Here is a 10335-nt window from a genome sequence, read left to right on the forward strand (position 1 = left end):
TGTGTGTGTGTGTGTGTGTGTGTGTGTGTGTGTGTGTGTATGTGTGTGTGTGTGTCTGTGTGTGTGTGAGTGTGTGTATGTATGTATGTATGTATGTGTGTATGGATGTATGTATGGATGGATGGATGGATGAATGTATGTATATATATACGACGGGCTTCTTTCAGTTTCCGTTTACCAAATCTACTCTCAAGGTTTTGGTCGGCCCGAGGCTATAGTAGAAGACACTTGCCCAAGGTGTCACGCATTGGGACTGAACCCGGAAACATGCAGTTGGTAAGCAAGCTACTTTATTTTAAATTTTGCCATAAAGGCATAACATAGAGGAGACACTACAAAACATGTGGGGACATATAACAATTAAAAATATATAAAAATAAAATATGATACTATAAATGACACAAGAAAATTAACATGAAAAAATAAAATAAAAATATCAAAATCAAAATCTGAAAAAAGAACAGAAAAAATAATTTCACAGAGGGCCAATGGGATCCAGTTGGACCCCAATGAGCATATTTTGTGCTATAACTGGAAATTTTCAACTCAAAATATATATGTGCATACAGAAACTATTAACAATAAAAGTCATGAGATATAAAATCATTTAAACAAAATATGTAGAAGTTGCATAACTTCTAAAATTTGCTGTTGTTCCAAGGGACCCTGCCGGCCCACGAAAGGTTAATCTACACAAGTGAGTTTGTGATGACCAAAATAGTAATTTTGAATGAAGCATGTATAAAATTAGTTTTTAAACATCGAATGGCTATGGAGTGGGGGTCTACCAGAGTAAAATGATATTCTAAGGGATTCATAGACAAAAGATGGTTGAGAATCGCTGGTTTATATGTTATATTCTAAACTAAAATAATAAAATGTAATAAAATACAAACTTAAAAACGAGCATTTTCTAGAAATATTACAGCCATTAGAAAAAATCAGTTTATAGTAAGCACAGCTTTTCTCAACTATTATTTTCTTTTTACTGTTAAGTTTGATAATTATCATTATTATCCAAAATGTCCTACCGACATTAATTATATGTCATTACAACTGAAAGATTACCTCACCGGGAATTATGACTTGTAAAGATTGTGTGCTTGGTATAGAAAGCATAATCTCCCTCGCCTAAAAGCGGAAGTGAATGCTTGTCTAATTGTTAATATTTCATCATTTCATTACCTCAGGACATTCTGTAGATTTGAAAATCTAGCGGAATTAGAAAAACACTCAAGTGATAGTTATTTATTTATTTATTTATTTAATTATTTATGTAGGTTGTCTGCGATTGTATAAAATAATTTTAAGTTCCTCTAACAACTTTTCTCTACTTAACAGTCGTCGTCATCTTCGTCATCACCATCGTCATCACCATCGTCATCACCATCGTCATCGTCGTCGTCGTCATCACTACAAACACCATCATCATTATCATCATCATCATCATCATCACCAACACCGTCCTTGTGAGTGGATTTGGTAGACGGAAACTGAAAGAAGCCCGTCGTATATATGTATATATATATATATATATGTATGTGTGTGTACATATGTTTGTGTGTGTGTGTTTGTCCCCTAAATATCGCTTGACAACCGATGGTGGTGTGTTTACGTCCCCGTAACTTAGCGGCTCGGCAGAAGAGACCGATAAAATAAGTACTAGGCTTACAAAGAATAAGTCCTGGGGTCGATTTGCTCGACTAAAGGCGGTGCTCCAGCATGGCCGTAGTCAAATGACTGAAACAAGTAAAAGAGTAAAAGAGTAAATAAGCATCAATGCTTGATTCTACTTCATTCCCCAAATGGCTTCTGACCGTCTAGAAAGCACAAATACGACCTACATTTAAAAGACGGTCCGGCTGTTAAACATATAAACATTCTCACTTTCATCACAAAAAGACAAGCTGCTCGGTAGTCAATTCCATCCCTGCCACACTCGCTGATACACAATACCACAAGCTAATCGACATTCATGTATCACTTTCCAACACTTCCTACTCGCCTGAGCTCTCAAGTATTGTACCACCACAACCCGAAACGCACCCGATGTATCCGAAGCGTTTCTCTCCAACAGCCATCCTTAATATAAATATATCAACTTGTAAGCCCCTTTATCCTTCGTCTTAACCCCAGCTTCCTGACACTCCCAGTTTGTCCACATTTACAGCCTATAACAACATCGATTTCATTAGCTTCGAAGACTCCACAACTTGCTCAAAGTATTTTCACAATCTTCGTTTGGCCTCCTAAATCCTAAACTTCTGGAACTCCCTTTAAATATACTTCAAATGAAGTAACAACTATGAAGTTTACCATTTCGTGTGAGGTTTGGTGTCTGTAATGAAGCTCTGCTGTTAGACAATTTAGTTTCAGAAAAAGAAAAGACTTTCGGAATACTTAAACAAACATACCCCGAAATATATAATATATGCTTATTTACATACATACGTTTCATATATACATACATACATACGTACATGCATACTCATGAACACAACCACACACACACAAATATATATATATATATATATATATATATATATATATATATATATATATATATATATATATATATATATATATATATATATATATATATATGTGTGTGTGTGTGTGTATGTATACATATATTCATACATATACGTGTGTGTGTTTGCGTGTGTTTATATATGTATCTACTACATATGTGAGGAATTCTATCTGTGGGTGTGTTTGTGGAGTTGTTAGCTAACTCCTCCTACATCGTTTTATCGATTTTGATGAACTTGACACGTGAGTAGAACTCATGTCTGGAAACCTTATGACATACTCAGAATGTTGAAAAAATCGATATGGCCCCTGGAAGGGATCCTTATATATCTACTATATTGCATGTTTTCCCTCGAAATTAGTCCACATTTCACCTATGAAATGTAATTTGTCGTCCGTCAACCTACGAGCAGATTTCGCTGTTTTTCTCAACCTAGGTTTCCCTATTTTCTTCCATGTGTCCATGTTTATTATTGAAATATCACTTCCAGTATCCAGTCGAAGTTTAATATGTATTCCATTTATTTTTACGTGTACCAATTTTCTTATTTGGGAGTCGATTTTTGTTTCTGCTGAGAGTACTCTAGGATTTTTAACGTTTGATATTCGTAATTTTGTTCTGCAGTGAGAACTCTTGTGACCAATTCTTTTGCAACTGTAACATTTCTAATTTTTTTTATTGGATAATCTTTTCTGAAATGTATGCCTCTACATCCATAACATGGATTAGGATGTGGTGCTCTTTCTTTATTGCACTTTTTCGGTCAGCATATTTGTATTTTTGAGGAATCCTTTTCTTTAAAACAAATTTCATTGGAGTTTTTGGCGGGAAGGGGGCAATATGAAATTACAGTAACGTTCATGCTCTAACGGAGATAATTTTCGCAATAACAATCTCATTTTTTGTCGGTCCGACCATGATTTGCGATCTTGCTTAAAAATCTCCTCGTACCTTCTGTAGTACGATGCAAAAGTTATATCCTCCTCTGAGTTATAACTTAATTCATTAATCGAGTTCGAAACGGCGTCTGGCGAAAACGAACTTACATTTTTGGACTTATTTGAATATAACTGCAATAATTGTTGTTATTGTTGCTGTTATTGTTGTTGTTGTTGTTGTTGTTGCTGTAATAGTTGTTTCTGCAACTCCTGTTGCTGCTCTTGCTGTTGCCTTTGCAACTGTACCTTGGAAGCTAATACGTCTTCTATTAATTAACAAGTTATAACACGAGCAAACTATTAAATAACCTACGTGAGCTTCGAAATCCTCGTCGCCAGATGTTGTAAACGTAATTTGCCACGTACAATAAATAAGATAACCAGACAACAGTAAACAACAATGTAACGAACTAAAAAATATATTTACGAACCAACAATAAATATTCCTTGTGAACTGACCAACCGACACTTTCCGACTTCACTGCGAACTAACACGAACTTCACTCGACCCCGAAATCCGAACTCCGAACACTAGAATCGTTAGTATTTATACTTTACTCGGACCGGTCTATCTCTCGAAAGGGAGCATCGTAACTCTCATCACAACGCATTATTATGTGTACACAGAGAGGGAAAGAGAGAGAGAGAGAGAGAGAGAGAGAGAGAGAGAGAGAGAGAGAGAGAGGGCAATGGCTAAGTTCTTGAAAAGGACAATCTGAGTGGCGCCAGTGTTGTTTTCCTCTTGAAACCAGTACACTTAACTTTTAAGAGTGAGGGCAAACATATTGGTGTATATTTTGTTTCTTTTATATGTTTTTGCTTTCATGGCTTCTCTTCAAATGGATATATTTACATACAGAGTGGAGAGGCCTTTCTCTCAAGGAGGGCCACTTATGTCAACGAGGAAAACTGCATGTTGCCACTTTCTATAATAGAAATAATTGCTTAATCACTCTCAAGTCACGTTATTTCATCTTTAAAATTAGGACATATTGATTAGTTTGGTCTTCCTTTTACAGCTTATTTGTGGGGGTGGGGACGTGCAGCAATTATGAATTTGTTCACTTGTCCACCATCCCTTGCCGGAGCCTCGTGGAGCTTTAGGTGTTTTCGCTCAATAAACATTCACAACGCCCGGTCTGGGAATCGAAACCGCAATCCTATGACCGCGAGTCCGTTGCCCTAACCACTGGGCCATTGCGCCTCCACTGGGGGGGGGGGCACGTAACAAAATAGTAAACTGAGGAACCACAATATTATTTTAAGGGCTTCTGAAAAAATTTTGCTTTAGATGTATGTATTGGTACGTATTGCAAGAAACATCTTGGTTTCTTTAGCATTTTACATAGTTCAACCTAGACAACTTAATGTTGGGAACCCCTGGTCTAAAAAAATCCTCGGTGCGGCCCAAACTTTATGAGTGAAAAAGGCAATAGAGACCGTTCTTCATTCTTTAAAAAAAATCTATGAGAAAAAGAAAACACATGTAGTTCTTAACCTAAAAACACCCATAAACTACTTATCAAGCCTTAGAAATGTTGATGTAGTTACCAGTGATTTACCAAATGAGATTCCAGTTTCTTTAATTATTTCTTAATTCAATGAATGCAAATCTTGATTGGTTAATTAACCTCTTTACTTTGCTGAGCCGACGAAGGAGCTTTTATGTGGAAGTTTCCACTTAACCTGTTAAAAATAGCTGCCAGATCTCATTGAAATTAAAGCCTAAAGGCGCAGGCATAGCTGTGTGGAAAAATGCTTGCTTCCCAACCACATGGCTCCAGGTTCAGTCCCATTGTGTGGCACCTTGAGCAAGTGTCTTCTACTAGAGCCTCGGTTCAACCAAAGTCTTGTGAGTGGATTTCGTAGACAGAAACTGAAAGAAGCCCGTTGTGTGTGTGTGTGTGTGTGTGTGTGTGTGTGTGTATGTGTTTGTGTGTGTATATGTATGTATATATCTAAATGTGTGTTTTTTAGTGTGTTTTACCGGTGTTGGTGTGTTTACGTCCCTGTAACATAGCGACTCGTTCAGAGGTATTGTTGTGCTCTCGGTCATTCAAACACCGTGAAACCCGGTAACAACACTGCTTTAGTAAATCTAGTAACGAAGTAAATCAATAACAAGACCTCTGGACAGTTGATAATCTCTTTCTGTCCTTAAAAAAAATTTGTAGCTTCTCTCATTTAAATTACGCCCTACGGATTTTAAAAAGTGGTAAATTATATGGGATAATGTAGCCCTAGAAAAAAAGATGAGATAATCATGAATAGAAGTCTTATGATCGTAGATCTAACCAATGTCTAATACTCTAGCAAAAGAATTAATAAAACATAGAAAACTGTAGAAAACGTTAAATGTTTATTCTTCGCTAATGACGTTATAATAAGGTCGAAACACATTAACAGTTGTCGCCCGTAGTTACTATTACTTACAATGAATATAATGCTGTGAAAGCGCGTGGCCCAGTGGTTAGGGTGTTGCACATACGATCGCTAGATTATGAGTTCATTTCCCGGACTGAGCGGCGTATTGTGTTCTTGAGCTAGGGGCTTAATTTCACTTTACTCCAGTTTACTCAGCTGCAAACAGGTAACCCTGAGACGGACTAGCCTTCCAGAGGGATGACATCATTTGAAAGCTATTTCGACGCAAAGCGCATTGTGACCAGCGATATATCACAACATCCGATAGTCTGGTCGACCACGTGACCACGTTAAATAATGTTACTTATTGACTAACAGTAACTTTCGTTGATATAAATTTGATTCAAGTTGAGCTTTGGACGTGATCAACAACTGCACTAAAATACACTATATGAACCACAACCGCTTGGAAATAACAACATGCTGTGAAAACCTTCACATATTCTGCAATTGCTAAACCTCAAAATAAATAACATTTCACAGTGACCATAAATCAATAATGAACATTAATTTTAGAATTGTTTTTCGTACGGATGAGTTATTTACTCTCTAAACCAGTCTATTTTCTATGTCAACATGTCTGCATTCTTGCACATTTACTTAGCGATTCTCTCATCAATACCTCGGCACAAACAACAAAGTTAATGCCTTACTAATAAAATCACAAAATGACCAAAACATTTACAGATTTGTCCCTCGAATCTGATGGAATATTTTAAATATTAACCACCGGCTAATATTGTTTTGTTACGTGTATTTTCCTTTGTTTCTTTCATGTAGTATAATTATTTCTATTTAATTTTTTTAATGTTTCTTGCATCAAATACTTTAACATTAATTAACCTAATTACGACCAACATACATTTAAAAACTGCACTACGTTACACTAAACACACCACAACCGTTCTGCTAGTGAACAAAATACGCTGTTAAAAACTAGACACATTCTGCAGTGGCTAAACCTCAAAATACGAGGGTGTGTTGAAAAGTTCAATGGTTTTAAAGATGTCGCGAAAGGCCTGGTTGGCAGCCCAACCTTCCGAGTTCTTTTACAGGGCTTATATAAAAAAAACTGAAGGACCGCTGCAATAAGTGTGTGAATCTGAGACGGGGATTATATTGAATAAAATCATAATTAACGGAAACTCCTATATTTTCTTTTACTCAAAGTCAGAAACTTTTCAGCAATCCCTCGTAAATAACTTTTCATAGTGACCATAAACCTGTAATGAACAGGGAAATGTCACATTCCAAGGGCTGGGTTAACACCTACCTTTTATCCTTTACTTGTTTCACTACTTGGACTGCGGTCATACTGGGGCACCGCTTTGAATTTAGTCGAATTCCGCCAGGGTCAACTTTGTCTTTCATCCTGTCGGCGTTTGATAAATATAATAACAATATGATATCACCTGAGGTTTTTTTTGTTTTTTTTTTCTCAGAAAAATTTTGACCTGAAGTTCTTAGAAGAAACGTCTTAATAGGAAATCTCGTTGACTGATCATCAAATTAACTACCATCAAAAATACCTTAGATTGCTAATTATATCAGCTTCTTAATAACGTGGTTCTTCATTTCAGTCAGCTTCTATTGCTTTTACAAATTGGGCTGATATTACTTCCATTAACATTCCAAACATAACATATTTTCCAGTCATCAATAGTCCAATTGTGATTCATTTATTTATTTATCTATTTATGTATTTCCTTATATGTATGTGTATGTCTCTGTGTGTATGTGAATGTGTATGAGTGAGTGTGTGTGTGTGTTTATAAGACAATTACAATTAATACCGACCTAAATACATCTCTTTTACTCTTTTATTTGTTTCAGTCATTTGACTGCGGCCATGCTGGAGCACCGCCGTTAGTCGAACAAATCGCTCCCAGGACTTATTCTTTGGAAGCCTAGTACTTATTCTATCGGTCTCTTTTTGCTGAACCGCTAAGTTACGGGGACGTAAACACACCACCATCGGTTGTCAAGCGATGGTGGGTGGACAAACACAGACACAAACATATACACACACATACACATATATATATATATATACATATATACGACGAGCTTCTTTCAGTTTCCGTCTACCAAATCCACTCACAAGGCTTTGGTCGGCCCGAGGCTATAGTAGAAGACACTTGCCCAAGGTGCCACGCAGTGGGACTGAACCAGGAACCATGTGGTTGGTAAGCAAGCTACTTACCACACAGCCACTCCTGCGCCTATATTAAAGATCTTTGGAAAAAAACTTTTGCTTTAGATGTATTTAGTGCAAGAATGGTCATCATTTCTTTTTCTAATCGATTACACAACCTATGCTAGTTAATGTGTGAAAAACAAAATAAAAAATTTGAATGGAATATTATAAAACTAGTTTCTAAACAGCGAATGCCAGTAGGGGTCTAACAGAGTAGAATAGTAATCAAAGGGGTCCATAGATTAAAAAACGATCGAGAATTACTGCTGTGAAGGGTTAGAATAGTGGTTCTCAACCAGGCTCCATGTGGCCCTTAGGGTTCTATGCATGATTTTGTTGTTAAAATATATGTTCAATAAATGCGGCTAGCTGACAGAAACGCTCTGATTCCAAATTCCGCCGAGGTCGACTTTCCCTTTCATCTCTTTCGGGGTCGATAAAATAAGCACCAGTAGAGCACTTGGGTCGATGTAATTGACTTCCCCCTCCCCCGAAATTTCAGGCCTTGTGTCAAAATTTGAAACCAAAATTTATGTACGATAAATTGGTTTTGTTTCAACAATACAAAATATATTTTAACAATTCCTAATAATCCTTTCTACTAAGCCTGGGATTTGTGGCGAAGGAGATAGTCGATCACATCGACCCCAGTATTTGACACGTACTTAATTTATCGACCCCGAAAGAGATGAAAGGCAAAATCGACCTCGGTGGAATTTGAACTCAGAACGTAACGGCAGACTAAATACCGAAAAGTATTTCGCACGGTGTGCTAACAATTCTTCCAGCTCACCGTCTTATGCTATTCTTACTATTTAATTATAAAACTGCAATAGCAATTTTTTAAACATAAGATGGTTATGAAGGTCCATTCGAGGGAAATAAGAATCAAAGAGTTCCATAGGTAAAAAAAAAAATGGTTCAGAAACATTGGGTCAGAACCACAACTACTCTTCTGTTCTCGTTTAGAATTGTAAAAAAAGAAATGATTACTTTTGGAAATCCTAGAACACTCACATTCCGCAACACAATCTCTATGAATAGATAAATAAATAAATAAATAAATAAGTAAATCGCAATTGGATTATTCATGAATGGAAAATATGTTATATTTGGAATGTTAAAAGAATTAGTACCAGCACACTGTGAAAAAACGATTGAAAATTGAATATCAAAAGAAAAGTTAATTTGATAGCCACACCAGTAGTCAAGATGGCCACAGACGTTGGGCTCAAACACACAATTGAATTTATATATATATATATATATATATATATATATATATATGTATTATGTATGTATGTATGTATGTATATATATGTATGTAATTGTGTGTTTGTGTTTGTCCCCCACCATCGCTTGACAACCGATGCTGGTGTGTTTACGTCCCCGTAAACTAGCGGTTCGGCAAAAGTGAACGCTAGAATAAGTACTAAGCTTTCAAACAATGTCCTGGGGTCGATTTGTTCGATTAAAAGCGGTGCTCCAGCATGGCCGCGGTCAAATGATTGAAACAAATAAAAGAATAAAAGAAAAGTACGTATGTATGTATAAACATGCACACATATACATATATGCATGGGTTTACTGGATGGACGGACGGACGGACGGATGGATGGATCTATAGGCATTAATATTTATTGGTTCTCATTTGCTCATAAACTCTCATTCATCGCTGACTTTAGTTTAAAAAAAAACACTTCTGGGCAGTTTACTACTCTTTGTTTTCATACATGTGCGCGGGTGCCTGTCCGAGTGTGTAAGTATATAAGCATACACAATACATACACATGTACATACATACATGCATACATACATACATGCGTGTGTGTTTGTGTGTGTGTGTGTGTGTGTGTGCGCGTGTGTAGTTATGTATATTTCGTTTGTACGTTATCAACTACATTTTCGAATGTATTCGTCTCGTAATTTAAAGTGTTATGTTGTGATTTGAGAAAAATTCGGCAAGTCGAGTTCTCGTGCATAGACTTTCCTTCCTGGACCGAAGTAACGGATCTATTTCAAAACGGGGGCACCAGTTTTCATTTATGTTTTATGTAGTGTTTTTGGTACCGAAAGACTTTCAAACTTCGTATACTTATCTATTGTGTGTTATAGAACAGAAAAAAATTTTTGTATTCGAATTTATTTCATGTAAAAAATTGTCTTATTTCGATAATTTCTACTAATCACTGACGTCTAATCAGTTGAAAACAGTTAGCGCTGTAACGGTGTATATCGTATTA

The sequence above is a fragment of the Octopus bimaculoides genome, chromosome 13 (assembly GCF_001194135.2).
Source record: "Octopus bimaculoides isolate UCB-OBI-ISO-001 chromosome 13, ASM119413v2, whole genome shotgun sequence".
NCBI classification, from domain to species: Eukaryota; Metazoa; Mollusca; class Cephalopoda; order Octopoda; family Octopodidae; genus Octopus; species Octopus bimaculoides.